This window comes from Amblyomma maculatum, chromosome 11, assembly GCF_055883805.1.
Source record: "Amblyomma maculatum isolate TAMU_Amacu chromosome 11, ASM5588380v1, whole genome shotgun sequence".
Classification (NCBI taxonomy): domain Eukaryota; kingdom Metazoa; phylum Arthropoda; class Arachnida; order Ixodida; family Ixodidae; genus Amblyomma; species Amblyomma maculatum.
In genome coordinates, this window is record NC_139354.1 from 30505304 (window position 1) to 30532573 (window position 27270).

The 27270-nt window shown below is 44.8% G+C and overlaps 1 long non-coding RNA gene across 1 annotated transcript in view; it reads left to right on the top strand.

The window, feature by feature from the left end:
• The first annotated feature begins 3986 nt into the window (after positions 1–3986).
• The window catches only part of LOC146173325 (uncharacterized), a 28011-nt gene continuing 4727 nt past the window's right edge, over positions 3987–27270 (top strand). The window contains exons 1-2 of the long non-coding RNA XR_014702321.1: positions 3987–4056; positions 24030–24106. This is a non-coding gene — a long non-coding RNA (uncharacterized LOC146173325). The remainder of the gene's footprint in view (positions 4057–24029; positions 24107–27270) is intronic.

Here is a 27270-nt window from a genome sequence, read left to right on the forward strand (position 1 = left end):
ACAGCACACGGGCGCCTTGCTTTTCGCCTCCATCGAAAAGCGGCCGCCGAGGCCGGGATTCGTTCCCGCGTCCTTGGGAACAGTAGTCGAGCGCCGTAACCACTGCGCCACCCCGGCGGGGCTCATGAACATATTGAAAGAAATAGTATTAACTTTCTAATGATTATAAAATTTTGCTCGTGGTGTTTGTCCGGCTCTGACAGTAAACAAGACCGCCACAGAAGATTAATGGTGCGCATTTTTGAAAATTATAGCCAAGACTAGAATCATTCCGAGACAACATCTGCTGATATACTGACTTATGTCGTGGGATTGGACAATATTTAAAAAAAATGAATTGAATGGTTTCATTTTCAGGGGAAAATGCCCAAACATTCGGAGTCTGTGCTCTTATTCAGCGCAGTAATATCAGATTTACTGGTTCTATGTGTTTCGGTACTTCACCCACCTTGCGACCTTCACCTTGCACGAACATCGAACAGCACACGAGCGCACTGCATTTTATCTCAAGTGAAACTTGGCCGCAGCAGTCAAGCGCCTTAAACATTCAATCACCCTGGAGAATTGGCGGTTTTATTCGCCTATGCCTTTTCACAACAACGTGAAGTGTATATTAATCACTCGATTTCTGCTGTGAAATTTATGGGTAACCCTCGCAAACAGTTTCTCAAGTTGACTCACACATATGAAGACTTCCTTAAAAATTTCTTGAATGATGCATTGCGTACATTTTGTAATTGGGCAGTCGAAAATATTTTGTGGAGCCCATACTTGTACCCATAACGCTCTACTACTATGCCCTTTTTGTTTTGTGCTGATGATGCCTGACGAAAACCTGCAATGTTCTCCTTCTGGATTTATGTATGATGCTATGCAAGAAATGCAAGACAGACGACGTTTAATAATATTTTGTTAGCAAGCTTCCAGATGTAAGAAGAAAAAGAAAGAACGCTGGCTATACTTTTGTTTAGAACATGAAGAACATGAAATAAGAATACCCTGCCACGGTGATGCAGTGGTTAGGGCGCTAGACTCCTATGCCCAAGGATGCGGGATCAAATCCCGGCCTCGGCGGCCGCTTTTCGGTGGGGGCGAAAAGCAAGGCGCCCGTGTGCTGTGTGATGTCAGTGCACGTTAAAGAACCCCAGGTGGTCGATATTTCCGGAGCCCTCCACTACGAAGTCTTTCATGGCCTAAGTTGCTTTGAGACGTTAAACCGCAGAAACCAAAGCATTAAATAACAAAATGCAGGTTTCTAGCGAACGAAGGTATATTAACCGAATCAAACTTATCTATTATTTCCATAGGAGATTGTTTAACTTTGTTAATAATTCCTTGTAACTGCTGCAGAACCAGCTACGTAGCCAGTTCGGCATTCCGAACTGGCGGCCTTGCTGACACGTGTCGTAGAAGCGGATGAAACCACTGGAAATATATCTTAAAAATTTAAAAACAAGGGCCCTGTTGTGCACATTTTTGTGACGCACGTTAGTGGCGCTTTTTATTTTTCCTTGTGTTACCAACACCACTGAAGCGGAAACATTGCACCTGGCCGCCGCAGACGTTTTGAGGAATAACATACAGACCCTGTTGTTATTCCTGACGTTGAGAGATTTTATGCTTACCTGCAATGCCTTTTAGACCGCCCTTCATCATCAGACATCGTTTTTCTCATAGGAGACTGGAATGCTAACGTCGAGAGTGAAGAAATATCCGGAATTATAGGCAAGTTCAGTTTTGGCGAGACAAATGAAGCTGGGCAGAGGCTAGTAGAGTTTTGTCAAGAAAACAACCTGACCATAGCGAATACTCATTTTCAACAGCACAAGAGGCGCCTGTACACATGGACTTCACCGGACGTTCTGTACAGGAACTGAACTGAGCTCGTACAATCCGCTACCACGGCCGGTCTGGAGCGCGCGCGCGTCTGTTTATACGGCCTGGACTATGATAACGGGTTTCAGCGTTATAGCTGCCGCTTGTGGTTCCAGGCAGTGCCGCTTTGCGTGCTGATTGCCAAGCGTCGTTACCGCAGGTGGTGCCTGTGGTCAGTCGCAATTGAGATGTGTCGCGGGTTTTTTTTTTTTTTTTTTTTTTGATCAGCAAGACAACTGGAAGGACAGCACCTCTAAGCAGAGAGATCTTTGCAGGAATGCTCCTACAAGCCATATATATGCGCCTTAATGGTGATCGGGCAGACCTAGGCAAAGCCGCCAGAAAGCAGTTTCGCAGGATTTCAATCGAAAAGACCATAAGTTCCAAGAAAAATAATATTTATATATTCTCCAGGTGGGGCTTTAAATCGGCAAGGGATAGAAAATATAGACAGACATATCTAATCCATAAATTTAGAACATTAGAATAAATAGAAATAAACATCTCTAAAGGAACGTTAGAGCCCCTTAATTATATCCCCTCTGTGCCATAACTAGTCGGGAAACAATCATATATATTGTTATTTGTACAGTTTATCCACAGCACGTGTACACTCTTCCCCCTCCGCAATAGCATAGACAGCATGCGTTTCTCCGAACACGTTTCATTCTTATCAATTCCTACTTTTGTTGACCCTTGAACCTTTTTTTAGCATGGTTCACTTTTCTGTTATTATTCTATTTCTTTGTCTTTCTCCACCCTTTGCGGAAAGCTTTTGAGAATTAGAGTTTTAGCTTACCGTGATTCGCCACCGCGCGTTCCACTGCGCATGCCCAGATTCCTTGACGACGATAGATGGCGCCATATACTGGATGTGGGCCCATAGACCTGCCGCGTCGGGACCAATCAGCTTGTGCGCCCCGCCCACGCACGATAGCGGGTCACGGTGGCGGATCGCGGATCACGGTAAGCTAAATCTATTGTTTCCGTGCAGACGTATTCAATATCAGGAACCTTTGGAATGCCTGCCTCCTCTTTAACCGAACCTGCTTTAAGTGCTGACAAATCATCCACTCCGCATTATAGGTTTTCTTATTGCTACCACTTTTTATTTTTTTCCGGCCACGGGATCACCGGTTTCAGGCTGAGAAATATATACTAAAGAAACATTATTTTCACTCCTTTGACCTACTTTCTTCTCACCAACCCCCCTCCCTCCCACTCCCCAGCATTTCTTCGGAAGCAAAAGCGTATTTAAACCCCTGCCACTGATGATCGCTCTGCCCAGACGAAGACGAGTCCATTTGTCGAAACGGTAGCTCGGTTTGCGAACTCTTCCCCCCTCTACCATTGTTCAGTACTGTTTCATAGCGTGTAGCCATCTTCTTCCTCTCGTTCTGCATAAGTAAAGGTGGGACATGGTCATGGTCGGACGGACAGTCATGGCCTTGTCACCATCACTTTCAAGGTACGACATACTGCATCACTGATGACGTTATCAATTTTAAGTTATAACATACTACACCACAGATATGGCGTAATCACTAATTTTAAGGCACGACATATGATGCCAGCCACCTAATTATACAGCAGCGCCGCCACTTCTCTCCTCCTCCCTCTTTTCTTATTCTCTTTCGCTACCCTGTGCAGCGGCAAGGCGAGCACACCACCTGTAGGGTATGATGTCACTACGCGCATGCGCACAGCTGGCGGAGCTGTGGTGCCACGGCTCAGCGCGTAGCCACGCTGGCTAGAGGTGTGCACGGACCGAAATTTTGAGCCCGAGCCCAGTCGGTCCCGACACTACAGACCCGAGCCCTGCCCGGCCCGACTCGAATAGGAACTGAGCCCGGCCCGGCACAGTCCTGCGCTTAAATTTAAAATCCGGACCCGGCCCGGACCGTCATTGCAGTTGAAGTGAGGAAAAAGATGTCAGGATGATAGATTTATCCAACATCTTAAAATGTTGAGTTCTCACGTTTGAAATGTCAAACTTGACGAATATATAAAAACACAGGACGTATGCAAAACTAACTTATGCAAAAACGATAAGTTATCAATTGAATTGAGGCATTTACGGCGCTCATGGATAATGAACCCGGTAGCGCTGCAGTTTCTTTCGGTGCTACAACATGTGTCTGGAAAGGCTAACACGTTCTTCGATAGGAAAGCAAGTTTTTGGTAAGCAGCCTGTTTGCTTCTCTAAATGTGCGCTATCTGTAACCCTAAACAAGGGGCTGATTTTGAGGTCAAGTATTTGGTGAGCTCGCCAAGCTCACCGTGTGCCTTTCACGCGAAATTTTCGCAGCAAGAGAGACAAGCTGAAACTCTCGCACCCCAGATATTTTTAGCTATATCCCGCTTCAAACTAGGCCATGCCGAGGCAGGAGTAAGTCGCAATAGAGACGTGTGATAGGCAACAGCGAGGTGCGAATATTGAAACGGATACGAAAACATCGGCGCCGATGTTACTAAAGCGGATATGCGAAATTCGAAACTAAATAGCCCACAAGTGACCCTTCTGCTCGGTCATCGACGGCCACCAAAAATCCGTTCGCTGCGAGGAGGAAAGGCGGGTCGACGTCGGAAAAGAACTCGTAGTTCTCACGGGGGGGACGGCGCGGGAAAATGCCTTGCATTCTAGACGCTTATCGCACTACGGCTGTATTCGCGCTCTCGCAAATATTGCATGTGTTCGTGATCGGGGTATCCGGCCTGGTCTGGCCCGCCCAAGACAAATATACCTTGGCCCGGGCCCAGCCCGAGCCCGAGCGAAAGGTCGTTCGAGCCGCCCGAGCCTGGCCCGCGGGCCGTGCGCCGGGTACGGGCCTTCGGGCCGACCAGAGCCCGTGCACAGCCCTAACGCTGACCTCGCGAAGCGGCTGGATACGGCAGCGGTACCTAAGTACCGTAGGAGTAGGTACTCCTACAATTATCAGGTGGGCGCCCTCTAACGGGAGCCCATTGGTGTCGGTCGTGGTCCGGGCTCGCTCGACGAATTCTCGTTGTGCCGAAGGTCAAAGCAGCCGAGCAGGGCTGCCTCTAATTCCTCCCGGGAAGGGTTGGGTAGGGTGGATAGGTTGGGGGCTTTCCTGACATGCCCACACCACGTGGAAAATGTCTGAGGTCTTTTCGCACAGTGCGGGCATTCTCCCTTATAAGCGGGGTCAACGTATTGTTGTGCTGCCGGGCACAGTAAAGTTTTGATGTAAAGGCGAAGGAGAATACGCTCCTCCGCCTTTGTGAGGCTTTCGCAGGGCTTAGTATATATTAAATGGCTGGATTGGTAGAATAGAATGATATTTTTGAAAGTGTAGGCGCGATTGGGTTCGGAATCCGGATAGGTGGGAGACGAGGTTGCTGCTCGAAAAGAGGGCGCGGGCAGCGGCATCGGCCGTTTCGTTTCCCTCGAGGGCAGTGTGAGCCGGAGTCCAGATAATCGTTCGATGCGCGGGTGCACCGAGATAGTCGCTGTTGTGCAAAATTTTGTTGGCGAAGTACGACATGTACAGTCTTTGTCAAAAGTATACGGCCCAAGAGGTTGGCCTCTATAAGCACTGTAACGTGACTGCTGAGAGCAGTACTGCAATATGAATGTAAGCTAGAAAAGAATGACGGCGAGATTTGTCATCTACTTGATTTCAAACGCTAGAATTGTTTTAAGAGCCTCGTTAGTGGGCTTAGAACAAAAGTCCCTGGGCCGTACACTTTTGACAAAGACTGTACCTCTGTTCGGTATTGCGGCAGGCACCCCTCGAGTCGGTCATGATGGCCCACGAGTCCTGATCGGCGGCAGCTAGCGCGATGGCAACTTCCGCTTGTGTAATGTTGTGTGCACGGAAAGCGAGTCCTTTATTAGTGTTTTGGCTGACGACTGGGGCTGTGTGCCAACCCCCATGAGGCGTCCGTGTGCTCTGCCAAGTCAGCGCACGTTAAAGATCTCCATGTGGTCGAAATCCCTCTGTAGCCCTTCCCTATGGCTCCTCTTTATCTCTTTTACTTTAAATTCGCTTTGCTCTCACCCCTTTGGGCCCTCGTTCAGGTGTCTACTTCAATAAGAGAGACACTGCACCCTCCACTTCCTCAAAACCAATTATTTTACTTGTGCATTACAGGAGTGGAGAGAGTTGCTCTTTGTGGTCGTCTTAACAGCGCCAAAGGGGGGACTTCCAAGGCTGATGTAGCCTTCTAATGACTTCTTACAAAATGGTTTAGAACAAGGAAAGGCGAACTATTGTTCCTTCTTAAAGACCTGAACAATTCATAGAGGTCCCTGTAAAGCGACAGTCGGCATTCAGCTCTGCATGCGAGCAGTGGAGCGTTGCCCCAATAGCGCGGAGAAAGCTCCAGGCAAATACATACCAAAACCAAGTGTTTGGTCAACCGCATATGGTCGGAAATAACATCAGACAGATGATCCTCATGCAATGAAAGGGGATCACTATATCACAGACTATATTTGTTTGAAAGTCACCAGACAGGGCTCAAAGGTGTAACAAGAAAGGGCGTTTTGTAAACCCTTCTGCTAGGCTCGAACCCAAGAGCCGAAAATGAAATCGTTCCATTGGCCAACTATGCCCCCTGGTCCAAGAACTACCGGCCTACAACTAAGGTGACTGTTCCTAACCTCGGCGTCCAACCCTAGAAGCGGAGAATAGTCCTCCTGTTGGACAAATAAAAGTTCTATTACTCGCTGAAGTAAACCTAATGCCCGAAAAAAAAAAAATCTATCTTTAAAACTAAGTGGCTAGTATTCCTGCAACTCTTGACGCGTTTCTCTCTAGAAGAATGCCATCGAAGACCCATTACTGATCGGAAAGCACACACCACGTGATCCCCATCCCATTTTTTTTTCTTCGAATCATTTCAGCCTTGTAGGCCAGACCAGCAATCACTTGTCTACGCATTATCCCCACTCTTCGTTATCAACGCCTGGCCACGATCGTAAACATGCTGCTGTGTGGTTTCCTGTTGAAAATTGACATGACTTACTTGATATTATCCTTCAAACTCGATCTGGTTTGAAGGTCGTAGCCAATCATGCTTTTTAATTCCTTATCGGTCTGAGACATAACGATAATAAAACATACGCGGTCTAAGGCCATTAGTGCCCGACGAGAATCGTGGCACGTGATTTTTGTCGCCTACTCAAGATGGAATCAGGCGATTAATTTCAAAAGTCCTCTTTCCACCCTTCATTCCTCCAGCGAAGACGAATGCCTAGTCAGGCAAAGGGACGTTCCCACTGCGTCACCCAGGGGTGTCCCGATGAACTGAGGAAGTCCGTCCCTTTGCATAGCACGTAGTCGCACAAAATCGTCATAACTAGTTGCCTCAGGTGCCAATTTTATTTTTGCAGTAAAGGTGCATGAGGTCCAGGAGTCTCCACAGGTACTGACAGGTTGTGACAGTTCTTTAAGAAACTAGACGGATAACGAATGATCTGAGCCTAAGGCACAAATTTATGCTAAGCATACAGAGTGGCACTTTGTACATCATGGGAATGCCACTCATGCCCCAACTTTGCAGGGTAGCGAAGAGTCCGTCTCGAGGTATGGCACCACGATATCGCTTCTGCCACTTCGCAGCTGGTGTGTCCGGTTTCACGCCAGTTTTGCCAAATCCAAATTTCCTTAGGGCATACTGGGCCGCATAAAGTCCAGACCACGCTGCACCTACGGGTAAGATGCACATCAAACTGAACATATTTTATCATGCAATAAATCGTCTATCATGCAGTTCGCTGTACAACTATTACCTACTGTTTTTTCATCCAACTGCAGGGCTCTTTAGCGAATGCCTTCTTTCAAACATTAAGTCAAAGGTCAATGCCTACATATCATACATAATTATAGGTTTTGTGACGTTTTAAGTTCCTACTTTGAAAAATAAATGCCGGAATTTGTTTCCTTTTTTTTGCATTCTTCTTTTTTTCTTTGTTTTTAGAAGTTCGTGGCTACATGACGGGCAAACCGAACATACGGCTGGCAAACTTATTTTCACTTGGCGCTGCTATTTGTAACTTGCATCCGACTACAGACAAAATCTAATTGCCATTCAATATTAAATATCAACATATTATGGCTCTCAAGCCTGAAGACAACCCAAATTGCACAATCGCGGTTATCAAATATCGATCGTCCTTAAGATTAAAGGGAAGTCCAGATTAAATGATGAACATCTGAAAAATAAAGTGACCTGAAGCTGTTCAGTGCAACCACAATATAACTGCATCCCATTCTGTAAATTATTCTTATTCTCGTCTAGATTTCAGCGGAATTTTATTTCCTGCAATGAATTATTTCTGCGGATTAGAAGTTTGATATTACGCAGTAGACACGTTTAGAAATACCACTGGTGTCCTACATAAAAAGATTTCCCTAATTACGGCAGTAAATTAGTTTAATTCCTTAAAGCGGCCATTTTGATTTTGATTTCGTGACGGGAGTTCACCATAGGCTTTTTCTTAAGAAAAAGCAGCATTGCTATAGAAGAGCCCGTGCACGAATATTTAAAAAAGAAATTGTTCACAGAGCATGTTTAATAAATTATTCATCACGCTTAATTGTAGTGCACCTTTCGTAAAGAGTTAGTTCAAAACAAAACGGATATTGCGAAAATGTAGGCAAAAGTATTATGGGGCTTCAAAAATTAAAACATATATTTCAAAACGTTTCAAAATGTTCTTCGCTGCGACATTTGTTCACGACAAGAATAACGATATACATGGTCGAATTCCGCCTTATAGAAGCTTGCCTAAAACAGAGCGGCTCATTTTCATATTACACGTACCTTCAGAGCTCATAAGGTCAAATGGGTTAGGTTATCTGACCAACTGAATATTTCGTTTAAGTAAAACTGTGGTTGACATTTAATTGTATAATATTTTTCATAACGTCTTCAATAATTTGTCATCACTATATAATTATATAGAGGGTTCTGCAGGCTGTGCACAACTGCGCGCAGGCTTTACAAAGTACAAAAATAACATTTCAAACCAGCATATTCTGTTTCAGATTGTTCATATCGACTGTAGTCAGCATGCTATTAAATGAAGGCTTGCAGCCAGGCTTTCAGAACTAGCACCAGAGATGGATCAACAAACATTCCTTTCTGGCTTAGCCTCCAGTTATCGACAAAATCGAAGCCTATTTCTGGTTAGTTTGAGAAGTGGCACAATTATTTATTAGCAAATAGCTCCACGTCATCTGTCTGTTCCTAAAGGTTTGTGCAGATTTATGAAAACGCCAGCGACTTGATATTAATGCAAGAGGAAATGAAAAAGCACTTTCAGTTCATTTTCGTCAAGTTTCGAGGCTTTCACAGATTTCATGTTTTTAGTCCCTTCCTGTTCAGATGAACGCTTCAGCCTGCAGGGCGTCTTACGGTGTAGGGTAAGGACATGCGTTTTTTTTTTTTTGCCGGTGTCGACACAGTGCGGAGTTAAGGCGTTTATCAGCTGCTATTGTACAAACGTCAAACATAAACTGTCACAGTAAACAATGCTGAAATTAGGACTCATTGCTTGGACAAAAAGAAGAGCAGTGCACCTGAAAACAAAGGCACATCGGGCACACAGTGTTACCCGATACGCTTATGTGTTAAGAAAAAAAAAATTGGAAGTGGTCAGTTAAATCGATTATAGAGCAAAAGCACGACATAATGTCGTTAATAACCTGACAACAGTTTTCTGAGTTGAGTGGGATTTTTTGGCACATAGGCAACTAAGGTCATCATGCGCCAAAAAAACACAGTTTTTTAACCAACGGTGTAATTAAGATGTATTCTGTTTAGGCAATGTCGAACGATTTGCATTTTAACGGGAACTCAAGGACCAGTACAGCAATTTTGTTCCAAATTGACCCGAATCAGGCTCCAGGACTGGGACCGGGCCGTTACTGGCAATGGGTTGGACTGAATTTAGGAAAACATTCATGGCCAATTTGGAAGTCACTGTCATACCTGGCAGTCAGATATCGTTGAAAATTCACATTGGTGCTGATTGGCTTAATCAAATCTGGGAACTCTAGGGATGGCCAAGGCTTAATTTGGAAAATGGCCGTGACAGATTATGGAGGTCAGTTATGACTGGGCATCGAATTGCGTGCGAAATGGCCAAAATTAAATTTAGGTGGTGTGTGTTGGCCAAATTAGGGGGTGACCCGGGCCAAATTTTGAAGTCTCCCCCATGTTAAGCGTCGTGAAATTAGAATGAACATCGATTTTGTCCCGAGTCGGATGGGATCGCATTTCCGAGATGGGTGGGCCACATTTTAAGGTGTCCGGAGCTAAGTTCGGAGGTCACCATCGTTTTCTCCGTAGTCGATTTGAAGTGGACATCGATTCTGGTCAAAATCGGGCGAGGTCAAACTACAGCTATACCGGAGATAGGTTGATTTACCCGCACGAGGCCACGTGGTTGCGACGTCACGAAACAGCTTAACCAATGAGAGCGACAGGGCAAACAAAATCGGACAAGATTCCTGATGGGTGGTGGCACTGCCGCTTGATATCCCGGAGGGAAAAGTAAACTACATGTAAAAGCTCCGCTTTAACCAAACCGCACTGGCAGGCGTGCGTGACCTTTAGGCAGCGTTTGAGGATTGGAACCTAAGGTTCCCGGTTTCGAATCTTATGTAGTTCGTGAATTAGAACCGAAGGTTCCCGGATTCCATTCGCATGTCGAAGAAGCTGCCCCATTTGGCAGCTCCAACCAATTTGGCCATGTCATATGGTGCTACCATGATCTCACGCGACTCGCCGTTTGATCAGCTCTCCGCCATCTTAGCTTCCAATTACCAACTGTCAGACGCATGCACATTATTCTTGGCACACAAAGCAAACAACTGCAATTATTCTCGAGAATGAGGCCTTCAACGCCTTTGCCAACACACACACACACACACACACACACACACACACACACACACACACACACACACACACACACACACACACACACACACACACACACACACACACACACACACACACACACACACACACACACACACACACACACACACACACACACACACACACACACACACACACACACACACACACACACACACACACACACACACACACACACACACACACACACACACACACACACACACACACACACACACACACACACACACACACACACACACACACACACACACACACACACACACACACACACACACACACACACACACACACACACACACACACACACACACACACACACACACACACACACACACACACACACACACACACGCACACAACACACACACACAAAAAAGCAAACAGGGTGCTTTTAAGGCTGAGGTCAAGCTACGGGAAACCGTCTCTCACATGTTCATGAAGTTCGGGAAAGTCATACTCACCGAGGAAGAATACGAGGGACGCGAGGACACCCATGTCACCTGTAAAGGTAAAAAGCAGTCAGCGGGCCTGCGGTCACTCATGCTACGTGTTGCAGCACGAATGTAAGCGCCTGTTTTTCTTTGTTGCCTTTTCTCTAACACTGTTATGCGATACATCCATCGCTGCTTACTGCTTTCCTTTACATTTATCATGCCAGCAAAACAAAGGTACAATTATCTGTACCCGTCATGAAGCGCGCTTTGTGGTGTAACCGAACTTTGCAGTAACGGTAACCGAAATGAAAAGATGGCTGTAGGTGAGGATATGAAGTGTGTATATCGGAAACCTTTAGAATTTTAGCGACTATTTTGACAAAGTTCCAACGTTGCAGATCAGAATAGCTAATGGCAAAAGAGCACACGGAGCACTCGTTTCAGAATGCACGCCAACCTTTCCCATCCTCGGCGTATTTCAATCCTTATACCTTTTGAAAAACACTTGTTTTAGGTAAAACCTATCAGGGCTGTGAGCACAGCATATCAATACACTTGATCTTGGTCAATGTTGAACACATAAGATGGGTTTGAAGTCAGTTTCAGCTCTTATTTATTTTGTTTACAAGTAGTCGATGCAATATATCTAGAGCACCCGATCAATCAGCGCCTCCAGGACTGTTTTTCTACAATACCCCGCATTGTTCTCATGTGTAGAGACCATTGGTGTATCCTTGAAGATTCTATGAATCACATGAAACAATACGCACCAAGTAAACATTGGAAGAGGTACTGTGCAAGTAATGGGAACCACTCAGGGTCATTGATATTGGACAGAAAGGATCGAACAGAAGACGTATACAATTTTTGGCGCTCCTTTTTGCGTCACTGTAGAGGTGATATTCCCGGTGCGGGGGTGGTGTTTGGTTTGTTAAGCCTCGATGCTTCTGAATTCCACATCATTGTCCTTTGTAAACAAGGAACAGTATCCGGTAGGAAAACAGCAGGTTTAATTCTGTATGGTGTACAAAGTTCACATCGCAGACACCTGCCGATTGTACGTTTTACCTAGTTAAGCATATTAGTGGTTATATTTACGGTTCGCTACGTTTAATGCCACAGAGCCATCCTGGACTAGAGGGCTGAGCATAATTTCAATCACTTGAATTTTTTTTTTTTTTTTGATAGCGCGCGCTAATATTGCTCACACACAGGTGCCATTGAAGCCTAACCACTGACAAGTCGTGCATTTCACACTCCAGCTCTTTACCCAGGCTGCGTTAAGATCGGCGACAGCCAGACTCGTCCGCAAGCGGCTACCACACCTCGTCCCTCGTTTGTGATGGAAATATGCGGGTGCACACATTACAAAGCGCACATAAAAAAAAGATGACATAAGGCATGCGATATATCCTGCGTCCTGTGTCCTCTTTTTCTGTGTTCTTGTGAAGGTTGCGCCCACACAATTTTGTCATGAACAGTCTCCAAGTATCTAAGCTTTCTATCACCCTTTCCCTCTTGTTGAAGCATTTGGACTAAAGCAGCCTCTGGGTAATTGAAGAAATTTGTCATTGTGCAGCAGGATTAACCACTGAGAGAGGAGAGGAACTGCGTGGCATTGAACTGCAATGAGGATGGGCTTCGTCCCAGTGCGACTATAACAAAGAGGTTGCTTTGAGGGTTGGTCAAAAAAGAAACTTCTTTAGGGCTCTTCGAGTTCTGAACTTCGAAGTGGTCGGCGGGGGGTCATTATGCACTTGATCGGGAATATGTGTCCCCAGACGGGACTCGTTTCCATCTATTCTCGTGTGGCGCACGTCTATTAAGAAAGGGCTGACGGACACGTTCTGACCGACCGGCTACTTTGGCAGCAACCTTCTCCCTCACTGGCTGAAACCTGACAGAGAGGCCGTGTCCACCGTGTGCAGGATGCACGTGTATGAACCTATGAACCTGCGTGTTAGTGAACTTATCAAGAAATTTGCTCCTGAACTGGTCCACTTTCTCGTTAGAGATTTTAAGCACTGTGCGGCGCAAAAATCACAGCAACTAGTATGGCTTAGATGATTACTTTAGCTCTTCCAATGTATAAACTCTAAATAAACACCCTGGAGATCATTTGAAAATCTCCAAAGTCCTTAATTCTGCGGCACTCCTGTGCTGGTTGAAAGCCGCACCCAAACCTTACAATTACGGGCGAACGTAAGCGTCGTTTAAAATGCAAACAAGGTATCAGCGATTATAGTTTAATTTCGCCACATTTCACGTGACGTACACGCACCTTATATATTATAGCTATCACCTGGTCGATGAAATTGAACTGGAAATAGTGCTCATAAAAAATTTGTTATAATTTATAACCGACTTAAGAAAATAGCGAGGAGTATACATGGTGGGATCTGAGTCATTATTTAGAATGAAAAACACAAGGCAAAAATTTTGGTGCCTGTGTATCATTTAAAAAGATCTCAACTGGGAAAAGAAATCTTTTACCGGATAGGAGCCTCAATTTAGGATTACGTCAGTGAATCTCTGTGAAGAGCGGAGTAACCTCGGACGTAAGATGCCTGTTTAAAATGAATTCTGTGAGATAAGAGCGGAACTTCGCAGGTTTGTGCCTTCAGCAAATGAAAGAGGTCATAAGAGGTCATAAGAGGTATTCTTGTTCGTGCGGAATCTGTTACCAACGAATTTCTCCACTAGACGTACTAGAGATACGGAAAACGACGGCATACCGAGCGGTTTTTCTTGCGGTGTGCAGAGGTCGTGGACGCGGATTCCAATGTGAACGGATGGTTCACCTGCAGGGAGAACGCCAAATGTATTATGAGCACACATCCGGTAACCCACACACTGTTTCAGAATGGTGGCTCTAGGGCGTCTCCTCTGCCGACATATCCTTATATGTGACTATGTCTTTCCCTCTGACATTAAAATAAAATAGCTGCGACTGCGCCGCGAGTAGGTTTCCATTCCCCGACGGCAAGAAACAGGTCAGCTTCTCCGACCAGTGCACGAGAGCGCTACGCAGTTCCCGCACGCGATAAGCCTTGGTGTTTTACAGCTGTTGTCTCGCGCATTACATTTCTTCATCAAATCTCATCAGTAATGGATACAAACACACCGCTGTCTCATTGACCTCTGAAGGTGGCTTTGAGAAGTCCCAAGTCTTCTCGGTCCGCCCCAAATGGACTGATATACGCAATCGCCGATTTCTCCGATATTCGCTTGGAGCTTGGAACCACAGCCTCGAAGTTGTAAGTTGTATGCATATGTGGCAGTTTGCGATAAATTTTGTTTACACTTAAGTTTGGAGGATACTTGTCAAATTCGAAAAGAATTAATGATGAAGTCCAGAAGGCCCGAGCCACCGGTGAGCTGCAAATGAAAAACCCTTGGAGCAATTGACCTGATTACACCATCTTGCGTCCATTGAAAAAAATGGGCCATTTGCAGTGTAGATCAGGCCAAGTCGTTGTTCTCATATTCGCCGAGAGGTGGCACAAACGGTAACACCGCACAAATTAGTCGCAGCAAGATACGATGTGGATATAATTTATTGTAACATGCCGAGGTAAATTAAAATAATTTGCGGATTATAATTCTCTCCTCACCAGGCAAGTACACCATAAAAAAGTAAATAAACAAACGATACCTCTAAATTTCACCCTTTTGAGATGTTTCAATCGGTAAAAAACAAACGTTCACTTCGAGAAAACATTATTTTTCTAGTTTTATCGGAGCGATGCAATAACGGAAATTTAAAGACATGCGTTCTCACTACAGCTGCCGGGAGGCTGGTCTCCTCATAAAAAATGCATCGGCAGATCATTGAGGTCACCGAGGGTTTTACTAAATCATCTAGACTTTCAATTCATGCATCCAGGCGGGGAGCGAATAGTAAACCGAAGAGACGGTCTAAAAGTTATCATGGCCTAAAGGTTGTTTAATAGGGTATACAAGCAAACACGCTTGCGATTTCTTCCGCCACAAAACAAAAGAAAGCTTAACTAACCTGGGAAGTTCGAGCACACATAACGTCCAAGCTCCAAAATTTGGGAACCCGTTCCCCCTGTGGCGCCGGTTGCGCAGAATTCGCTCAATGGCCGCACATGAAGCAGCTACCTTTAATGAAGGAGCTCCTCACCACTCTCCGGCGCAGCAGAGTGTCATAGGCTCCGGCCGCCGGCACCCAAGGACGCACCTCAGCCTGTCCTTAGTCGACCTGGACGCCCCGAATGCTCTTCTTCTTCGAGTCACATCTCGTGCAGAAGATTCAGCACGATTGTGCCGAACGACAAAAGAAGAAGTGAAAAAAGATGTGAAAGATGTGTTTAGCCGCCCGCATTTTTATCTCGCCAGCTCCCAATAAAAACACTGGTTGAAACCACACTTCCTCGAAAGATTAGGCATTGTGCACAAATTCGCCGTTACTTGCATGGTGAAGTGAAGAACTTCGTAATGACAGAGCGAATTAAGACTGCGCACTTTTTTTTTTTTTGTAGCGAAAGCAACACTGCGCTAGGCTTTCAAGCCGTCGGCATGCCAGGTGACCGTTGCCACGTGACCGTTGCCTAGCAACTGTCACGTGGTATAGACAGAGAGCTGGACCAGGAGTTAGAGAAGGAAAGAACAAGAATAAAAAGAAGCAGAAGGAGAACTCGAACAAGAGAACGAAAGAAGAGTAAAAAGAAGATGAAAAAGAAGAAGGGGAAATAAGAAGAGGAGAACTAGAGGAGAAGTGAAAGAAGAAGAAGGAAAATAATAGGTGGGAAAAGACGAGCAAGACATATAATTCGGTAGTTTTTGTTTTAATAACGTTGTTTATTGCCTCAGGGCCTAATAGAATATGTATAAAAATTTAAAGAGGTTGGTAGAGGTAGACGAAAACAGCTGATTGCTAGGACAGAAGGTTCGTTCGAATGTTGTGACGGCGGCGCATTAAACCCCTGTGTCCGCAGAAAAATTCGCTGCAACACTCACAGCTTTCGCCCTATCACTAGTTCCAAGCCATACTTAAATCCCCAACAATTTTTTTCATACCTTCGCCTATTTCTATGACTACCACAACAGAACTTTTACATATAAATTTCTATAGCCTATAATTATGAAGTTTCCACGTATCTAACACCCTATCTATTCACGCTGTTAGGCTTTTGCGGTTTTATGGTTTCCTTCACCGTGAATATATGCCATTCTTTCAAAGGCAACAACATTTAATAGTCTTCCATGGTGCGATATTTTAACAATAATTAGAGTGTACAGAACACATTCGCCGAGAGAAAATTGAAAAACGGAAACGGAAATTACCAGAGCGCTTATTTATCGCCAACAAAAACTGTCTTTCAAAATTATGACAGTTCCTTGCTTGTGAGTGCCTCTGCCTCCTGATTCTTTTCTCTTATTTTGGTTAAGTAAGGTTTGCCGACAATTTTTCGGCTCATTGAAGTTTATTTGCTTGGCCTTGCTAAGTAAACGGGTTTCTGATTTTGCTTTATTGTTCGTAGTCATTTTTTAATTTTGCAGAACCATTCGCGGGGATATTCAATTTTGCAGAACCATTATTACTCTTTAGGATATTGAGAAAGTCATTTCTTTAACGGCATTTTTGTGTTCTTCCCGAGACAGCTACCTTTTGACCTGTCGATACGTATCAATTCATCACCTTCAAACTTAGGAGGATGGCACGTCGTCTAGTCAAAGAGCACTAAACCGGATGCCGTTTTTTTTTTTTTTTTTTTCATGAAGGGGCTTCCAAGTCTAGGGCAATAAAAAGAGCAGAAATGGGTGATACGAACTCAGCAATAGCACTGGATAACAATTGTCCTGTCCTTCCACTATGTGCAACAGGCACCCTCACCCTACAAAAGCGCACTGATTAGCGAAAGGCCGCCAATTCAGTAAAACTGCTAGCATAGAGAACCCGAGGCAGAAGCGTGAAGCGTGCAAAACAGGTAAAGTAGCAGCTCACATGAAGGACGCCGTTTACAAGATTGAACACAACACCAGTGAGATATGGTCCTTTCATTGCCTCCATGATTTCACGAACTGTGGAGGCTGGCATAGGGGGATGTTGGACACGTTCAGGAAGTTAAAGGGAATTCCTTTTGCATCTGCAGCCATACATCAGTTCTCACCAGTTCGTTTAAGGTGTATCAGCTACTCCTGACCTTGCCTTCCTAGTTTTGAGAGTGATAAAATGAAATGAAATGAATATGCAAGTTCCAACGATGGTTAAAGGGTTTATAGAATCTTGGCCGCATTTAGCACTACTGCGGCTGAGTGTAAGCAGATGCTGAGATGATTAGTTAGAAGCTACGCACTTGCTCAAGAACGCAAATCAAAGAGAAATAAATTTGTCAGGTAAATCCAGAGCTTTGTTAACGAAAGGAGCCGAGCAAAAGGAAATCTAATACTAGTTTTTTTGTATGCAGTACATGGTTTGCCAATAGGCAGAGCAGAGTAAATTTTTCAAACACGCAGCACACATTTTACCCTGCGAGCATCTTCTTACTCCGACGACCTCTGGTGCTGCATGGTTATACACAAACACAACACACACACAAGAGAATTAAACCAAGACGCTCACACAGATGATGCGCTCGCTACAAACTGCCTGCTTATGTGGTGCGAAAAGAAGAATGCATCACAAAAAACGTAGGGTTACAATAAGAAGTTAACAAAAGATTCAGAAAAAAATGCGAAGAAATTCATAAGGAAAAGAATTAAATGAAAATAAAACGAAAATAATGACAAATTGCGTCTAACTTCTTGTCACATTGTCCGAACGGAGAAGTATCACCTCCTTGCTGTTGAGCGTCACCGACAGAACACTCACGCATTCCCTTTCTTCCCCCGAAATCATCTTGAATGCTTCAATTACCTTCTTTTAAAACTCTTTTGCGCCTGCCAGCACCTTGGTTTCGGTGAACCTTGGTACACAATCGGTGCCCCTCAAGTCCTGTTGTAATGTGACAAGAAGTTAGACGCAATTTGTCATTATTTTCGTTTTATTTTCATTCAATTTTTTCCTTCTGAATTTCTTCACATTTTTCTGAATCATTTGTTTACGTCTTCTTCAAATTGTAACACTATGTTTTTTGTGATGCATTCTTCTTCTTCGTACCACAAAAACAGGCAGTTAGTAGCGAGCGCATCATTTGTGTGAACGTCTTGGTTTAATTCTCTTGTGTGTGTGTTTAGTGTTTGTGTATAACCATGCAGCGCCAGAGGTCGTCGGAGTCGTATAGCCAACTAACCCGCTCGCAAGTACTACTGATCTTCTTACTGCCCTGAATATAATCAGGAGCTGTCGTAAAAGAGCTAGACTAATAAAAGCAACGAAATACAGACAGCCTGATCTGCGGCAGCTAGCGCGATGACGTCTTTCGCACGTGTAATGATGCGCGCACAGAAAGTGAGTTCTTTATTAGTGCCTCGGCGGCCGACTGTAGCTGTGTACCAACCACCATGCGGCGTCCGTGTGCTGTGGCACGTCAGCGAACGTTAAAGATCTCCATGTGGTCAAAATCTGTTCGGAGCTCTTCGCTATGGCTCTTTCTATGTTTGCACTTTAATTCCACCTTCCCCTCATCCTTTTCGGCCCTCGTTCAGGTGTCTACAGCAACAAGTGTGACAGATACTACGCCCTTCCCATTCTCAAAGCCAATTATTTCTCTTATCCACGAGAGATGTGGAGTGAGTTTCTCTTTGTGGTCATCTTAACTGCGCTGTAGGGGGGATTTAAAAGGCTGATGTAACCTTCTAATGACTTCTTACAGAATGGTTTATAACAAGAAAACGCGAAATATCATTTCTTCTTAAAGACCTGAACCATCCATAGAGGTCATTGTAAAGCATTAGTTGACATTGAGCTCTGCATTCAAGAAATGGAGCTTTCGCTCCAGCAGCGTGGAGAAAGCCCCAGATATGTGCATACCAAAACCAATTTTAGGTCAACCGCATATGGCTGGAAGTAACATCAGACAGATGCTCCTCATGCAATGAAAGGGGATCGTTATATCACAAAGTATTGTAATTTGAGGACTCATCCTTCTGCAACGATCAAACCCAACAGCCTAAAATGAACTTGTTCCATTGACCAAAGATGTCGCCGGGATTCAAGAACTACCGGCATACAACTAAGGCGGCTGTTGCTACTTTCGGCGTCCAACCCTAGAAGCGCGGAATAATCCTACTGTTGGCAAAATAAAAGTTCTCCTATTCGTCGCGGAAGTAAACTGAATGCCTGGAAAACTGATTTTTAAAACTTAGTGGCGAGCCTTCCAGCCACGTTTGACGCATTTCTCTCTAGACGAATGCCGTCGAAGACCCATTCCTGTTCGGAAAGCACACACCACGTGATCCCCATACCAGCTTTATTCTGCCTTGTAGCACAGACCAGCAGTCACTTGCCAATGCATTATCCCCCCTTTTCGGCGCCAACGCCTGGCTACGTATCGTAAACATGCTGCTGTATGGTTTCCGAGACTGTTGAAAATTGACGTGGCTTACTTGGTGTTATCCTATAAACCCGTCTTGGTTTGGCAGTCGTAGCCAATCATGCTTTTTAATTCCTTATCGGTCTGAGACATAACGATAATAAAACATACGCGGTCTAAGGCCATTAGTGCCCGACGAGGATCGTGGCACGTGATTTTTGTCCCCTACTCAAGATGGAATCAGGCGATTAATTTCAAAAGTCCTCATTCCACCCTTCATTCTTCCAGCGAAGACGAATGCCTAGTCAGACAAAGGCACGTTCCCACTGCGTCACCGAGGGGTGTCCCGATGAACTGAGGAAGTCCGTCCCTTTGCATAGCACGTCGCCGCACAAACCTCGTCATAGCTAGTTGCCTCGGGCGTCAATTTCATCTTTGCAGTCAAAGAGCACGGGGTCCAGGCGTCACCACAGGCACTGACCGGTTGTGACAGTCCTTTAGCAAAAAAGGCGAAACATGCCATTTCCGAACCAGGAGCACACCTCCGCGCCAAGCAGCACGAGTGGCACTTTGTACTTGAAGGGAATATCACTCATGCCCCATCTTTGCAGGGTAGCGAAGAGTCCGTTTCGAGGTACGGCACCATGGTATTGCTTCTGCCACAGCGCTGCGGGTGTGCCAGGCTTCACGCCAGTCGTGCTGAATCCCGCTTTGCTTAGGGCGTACCGGGCAACATTAGGTCCGGACCACGCTCCACCTGTGAGTCAGAAAGATGCACATCAAACTGAACGTATTTTATCATGCAACAACTAGTACTTTACAGCAGAATTCGCTCCATCCCTATTACCCACTATTCCTCCGTCGAAGTGAATGTCTTAATGAATGTCTTCTTTCAAACATAAACATAAAGGCCAATGTGTCGACATCATATAGGATTATAGCTTTTGTGACGTTTTTAGTTCCTACGCTGATACATGAATATCGGAATTCGTTTTTTTTTTGTATTAATCGTTTTTACCTTGTTTTTAGACGTTCGCGGCTACCTGATGGGCAGGCCGAAAACACGGCCGGCAAAGCGATTTCAGAATGGCGATGCTAAAAGGATTATTTCTGCTTGTTAAAAACTTTATATTATGCAGTAGACGCGTTTAGATATACTACCGGTACCATAAATCAATACGAATTTACGGATCACGGCAGTAGATTAGTTTAATTCCTTAAAGCGGCCATTTGTTTTTGTTACGCAGCTGTGATATTGCCATAAAAAAGCCCGTGGACGAAACTTTAAGAAAAAAATTTGTTCACAGAGCGTGTTTTATGAATTATTTATCGCCTTTCATTGTAGTGAAACTTTTCTTAGAGATTGAGTTAGAAACAATACGGATATTGCTGAAATGTACAAAAAAGATTTAAGAGGCTTCAATAAATATTTCAGAACGTTTCAACCTTTTTTTTTGTTAGGACATTTAAGAATGATGTTCACGACAAGCAATAACATATACATGGTCGAACACAGCCTTACAGAAGCTTGCCTAAGACTGGGTGGCTTATTTTTATCTTATACGTATCTTAAGAGATCAGTAGTAAAATTAGGTTGGTTTATCTGACGAAATGAATATTTCGCTTAAGAAAACGGTGGTTGACAATTAGTTACACAATATTTTTCGTAACGACTTAAGCACTTTGCCATCCCTACATTATATATAAAGAGTTCTACAGGCTGTGCAGAACTGCGCGTAAGTTTTACAAAGTACTAAAGTAACACTTCAAACCAGCGTATTCTATTTCAGATTGTTCATATCGACTGTAGTCAGCATGCTATTAAATGGAGGCTTGCAGCCAGGCTTTCAGGAATAGTGCCAGAGATGGATGAACAAACATTCATTTCTGGCTTAGCCTCAAGCTATCCACAATATATTTCGAAGCCTATCTCTGATTACTTTGAGAAGTGGAAGAATATTTTATTAGTAAAACGTTCCATATCGATCATCAGTCCGTTCCTAAAGGTTTGTACAGATTTATAAACACGCCAGTGCCTTTCTAATAAAGCAAGTGAAAGAGAGAAAACACTTTCAGTTCATTTTCGCCAAGTTTCAAGTCTTTCACTGATTTCATGTTTTTAGTCCCTTCCTGTCTAGATGAAGGCGTCTGATAGTGCCGGAGCTGGCCGTCTGATAATGTAGGATCAGAACATGCGGATTTCATGTTTTTAGTCCCTTCTGTCCAGACGAATGCTACAGCCTGCGGGGCGTCTGATAGTGTAGGATCAGATCATGCGGATTTCATGTTTTTAGTCCCTTCTGTCCAGATGAAGGCTACAGCCTGGGGGGCGTCTGATAGTGTAGGATCAGATCATGCGGATTTCATGTTTTTAGTCCCTTTTGTCCAGATGAAGGCTACAGCCTGCGGGGCGTCTGATAGTGTAGGATCAGATCATGCGGATTTCATGTTTTTAGTCCCTTCTGTCCAGATGAAGGCTACAGCCTGCGGGGCGTCTGATAGTGTAGGATCAGATCATGCGGATTTCATGTTTTTAGTCCCTTCTGTCCAGATGAAGGCTACAGCCTGCGGGGCGTCTGATAGTGTAGGATAAGATCATGCGGATTTCATGTTTTTAGTCCCTTCTGTCCAGATGAAGGCTACAGCCTGCGGGGCGTCTGATAGTGTAGGATCAGATCATGCGGATTTCATGTTTTTAGTCCCTTCTGTCCAGATGAAGGCTACAGCCTGCGGAGCGTCTGATAGTGTAGGATCAGATCATGCGGATTTCATGTTTTTAGTCCCTTCTGTCCAGATGAAGGCTACAGCCTGCGGGGCGTCTGATAGTGTAGGATCAGATCATGCGGATTTCATGTTTTTAGTCCCTTCTGTCCAGATGAAGGCTACAGCCTGCGGAGCGTCTGATAGTGTAGGATCAGATCATGCGGATTTCATGTTTTTAGTCCCTTCTGTCCAGATGAAGGCTACAGCCTGCGGGGCGTCTGATAGTGTAGGATCAGATCATGCGGATTTCATGTTTTTAGTCCCTTTGTCCAGATGAAGGCTACAGCCTGAGGGGCGTCTGATAGTGCAGGATCAGATCATGCGGATTTCATGTTTTTAGTCGCTTCTGTCCAGATGAAGGCTACAGCCTGCGGGGCGTCTGATAGTGTAGGGTCAGATCATGCGGTTTTTCACCGCTGTCCCTCAAAGGGCGGAGCTAAGACGTGTGTCAGCTGCTCTTGTACAAATGTCAAACACAATGGGGCACAGTATGTAATGCTGAAATCAGGACTGATTGCCTGGTCAAAATGAAGACCAGCACACCTTCAAACAAAGGCACATCGGGCACATAAATTTACGCGATGCGCGTATGTGTGAAAAAAATGGGAAGTGCTCGATTAAGCCTATTATAGAGCGGGAGTACGAGTAAGTAAACTGACAACAGTTTTTATCCAACTGTCTAATTAAGAGGTTTTCAGGTTAAGCATTCTCGAACGATCTGCATTTCAACGGGAATTCAAGAAGCAGTAAAACAATTTTGTTCCAAGTTGACCCTGGTCAGGTTCCGGTACTGGGAGCGGGCCATTACTGGCAATGGCGCTGACCGAATTTAGAAAATTGTCATGACCAATTGGGAAGTTATAATCGTGCCTCGCAATCAAATATGGTTGGACTTCGATATTGGTGCAAATGGTCTTAATCAAATATAGGGGTGGCCAGAGCTTAATTTTGAAAGTGGCCGTGGTTAAATCTGGAGGTCAGTCATGATTGGGTATCGAATTGCGTGCGATGTCGCCAAAATCAAGTTTAGGCGGTCGGTGATGGCCAAACCGGGGTTGGACCGGGCCAAATTTTGAGATCTCGCTCGTGTTAGGCATTGTCGGATTGGATTGAACATCGCTTTTGGCCTGAATCGGTAGGACCAAATTTCCGGGATGGTCGGGCCATATTTAGAGGTGCCGGAGCCAAGTTCAGAGGCCACCATCGTTTTCTCCGTAGTCGATGAGGAGTCGAGATCGATTTTAGCACAAATCGGGTGAGGTTAAATTTCCGCTTTTGTTTACCCGCGTGAGACCACGTGGTTACAACGTCACAAAAAAGCTTAGCCAATGAGAGCGACGGAGTAAACAAAATCGGACAAGATTCCTGATCGGTGGTGTCACGGCCGCTTGATCTCCCGGAGGAGGGAGATATAAACTACAGGTAAAGGCTCTGCTTTAACCAAACCGCACTAACGTGCCTTCGTGGTCTTTAGGTAGCGTTTGTGGATTAGAACCCAAGGTGGTCGAAATCGATTATTATGTCGAAGGAGCTGCCTCATTTTACAGCTCCAACCAATTTGGCCCTGTCATATGGTATCATAAACCGTCTCTCACAGATTCATGGATCTCGTGGAAGTCACACTCACCGAGGAGGAATATCAAGGAGAGGAAGACACCCATGCCACCTGTAAAGGTAAAAAAGCAGTCAGCGGGACTGCGCTCACTCATGCGTCCAGTTAAAACACGAGCGAATGGGAGTGAAAGCTTGGATTTCCGCTAACACTATTATACGATACATCTATTGCTGTGTACTGCTTTGACATGTCTTTATAATGATAATAAAGAAAAAGTGCAAATTTCTGTACCCGCCATGACGCGCGCTTTGTGGCGTGGCATCTGGCTGCAATGATCTGGTGCCTCATCCCAGAGCAACTGTCAACAAAGACGCCGCTTTGACAATTGATCTGAAACGAGTCTTTGTGTTTTCGGAAGGGGGAGGAGGAGGTGGGGTACTCTTCGAGTGTCAAACCCCGCCGACGTGGCCGGGGGTCCTTATACATTTGATCGGAAATATGTGTTCACGCAGGGGAATTGTTTCCAGCTTTATATTCCAACCTCGTAAGTAACCTAGCGCCTGTATACTTTAAAATGAAATCTGTGAGATGAGACCCGAACTTAGGCGAAAACTTTCTTTCTTTCTTTCTTTCTTTCTTTCTTTCTTTCTTTCTTTCTTTCTTTCTTTCTTTCTTTCTTTCTTTCTTTCTTTCTTTCTTTCTTTCTTTCTTTCTTTCTTTCTTTCTTTCTTTCTTTCTTTCTTTCTTTCTTTCCTTCCTTCTTTCTTTCTTTCCTTCTTTCTTTCTTTCTTTCTTTCTTTCTTTCTTTCTTTCTTTCTTTCTTTCTTTCTTTCTTTCTTTCTTTCTTTCTTTCTTTCTTTCTTTCTTTTTCCCATCTCGTGTCTTTGACGTTCGTGCGGAAATGGTTACCAACGCATTTCGCCGGATGATTTCCTAGCGCTACCAAAAAAGCTGTTATACCAAGCGGTTTTTCTTGCGGTGTCCACAATCCGTGGATGCGGATTCCAAAGTGGACGGATGGTTCACCTGCAGAGGGAACGCCAAATGTATTATGAGCGCACATCCTTTAACCCACACACTGTTTAAGAATGCTAGCTCGAGGGCGTCTATTTCACCGACAGATCGTTATATGTCACTATGTCTGTCCCTTTTACCTTGAAAAAATTAAACATTGCTACTACAGCGCCGCGAGTGGTTTTCCATTCCGCGACGGCAAGAAACAGCTCAGCTTCTCCGGCTAGTTCACGAGAGAACTACGCAGACCCCGCGCCCAATAAACATTCGTGTTTTACAGCCATTGTGTCGCGCATTACATGTCTTCATGAACTCTCATCAGTGCACATTGGATCACCGCTGTCTCATTGCCCTTTGTATGTGGCTTTGAGAGATCCCAAAACTTCCCGGGTCTTTCCAAATGGACCGATATACCCTATCACCGATTTCTCCGATATTCGCTTGGAGCCAGGGCTCGGACCCATAGCCTCGAAGTTGTAAATTGTACGCACATGTGGTAGTTTGCGATAAATTTTGCTTTACACTAATATTTGGAGGACACTTGTCAAATTCGAACAGAATTGTTGCTAAAATCCTCAGTGCCTGAGCCACCGGCGAGCTGCAACAGCATACCTTTGCACCAATTGCACTTATAACGCCGTAGCGATCGAAGCATTGCGATATTTGCAGTGTAGATGTGGCTTCGTCCTTGCTCTCTCGATCGCCGAGAGGTGACGCAACCGGTAACACAGCACAGATTTACCGTTGTCCTTCGTTGTAGTCAGACACGATGGAGCTATAATTAATATTAATGGTGCTGACAATGCCAAATAAAATTAAAATAATTTTAAGCATCATAACTGTCACCTGGCCAAGCAAGTACCCCATAAAAGTGCCAATAAACAAACAATACCACTAAATTTTACTTTTTTTTTTAGAAGTTTCAGCCGAGAAAAAAACAAAACAACGAACGATGAGTTCGAGAGAACATACTTTTCCTCGTTTTGTCTGAGCGACGCAATGGCGGGAATGTGTAAAGTCATGCGTTCTCAAAACAGTTCCCGGGAGGCTAGCCTCTTCACTAACGATGCATCGGCGGAACATTGAGGCCATCGAGCGATTTACTGAATCCTCTAGCTGCTCAGTCCATGCATCCAGGACGGTGGTGGTGGTGGTAGAAACATTTACTGTCAATATTACAGAGGGTGGGGGCGTTGCCCCCTATATGGCAATTGAGAGCCCCCTCCGTGTACGGAGGGCCAGCTTCTCCCAGTAATCTAGGGCCACCTCTGGTGAAGGAGGATGAGGGAATGAGGGGCAGGTGGCGAATAGAAAACCGAAGAGAAGACATAAAATCTGGTTAATATGCAAGAAAACAAGCTCCCGATTTGTGTCATCGCGGAGAACATCCAAGGTCCAAAACGTGGGAACTTTTTCGCCTGGAAACGGTTGCCGCAGGATTCGTTCAATGGCTGCACATGAAACAACCTTCAAGGGAAGAGCTACTCACCCCTCTACGGCGCAGCCCAGTCTCATAGGCACCGTCCGTCGGCACCCAAGGACGCTCCCCAGCCTGTCCTCAGTCGACCGGGACGCCCCGAATACTCTTCTTCTTCGTCACGACTGCACTGAACGATAAAAAAGAAAGAAGTGAACATTTCGTATATATGTTTATGAATGATACATTACCTGTTTAGCCGCCCCGTACTTTTATCTCGTCAGCTGCAATAAAAACACTGGTTGGAACTACATTTCCTTGAAACTTTAGGCATTGGCACATATTCGCCGCTACTCGCAGGCGACGAAGTGACGAATGTTTAATGCCTGTGCGAATTAGGACTGCGCACTTGTTTTCATACATTTTCCTTCTTCTATTCCTACCTCCGAGACTTGGAATGGGAGCAGTTAGGGATAAGGGTAGATGGAGAATACCTCAGTAATCTGCGATTTGCTGATGACATTGCCTTGCTAAGCAACTCGAGGGATGAACTGCAAATAATGATTGATGACCTAGACAGAAAAAGTAGAAAGGTAGGCTTGAAAATCAATATGCAGAAGACTAAGGTAATGTTCAACAGCCTCGGGAAGGAACAGCAGTTTACATTAGGTAGCGAAATACTGGAAGTAGTAGGCGAATATGTCTACTTAGGACAGGTAGTAACCGACATTCTAGTGGAAATTAAGTTACCGACATTCTAAGTTACCGACATTCTAGTGGAAATTAAGAAGAAGGAATAGACATGGGCAGGATATGTAGTGCGAAGAGAGGATAACCCATGGTCGCTGAGGG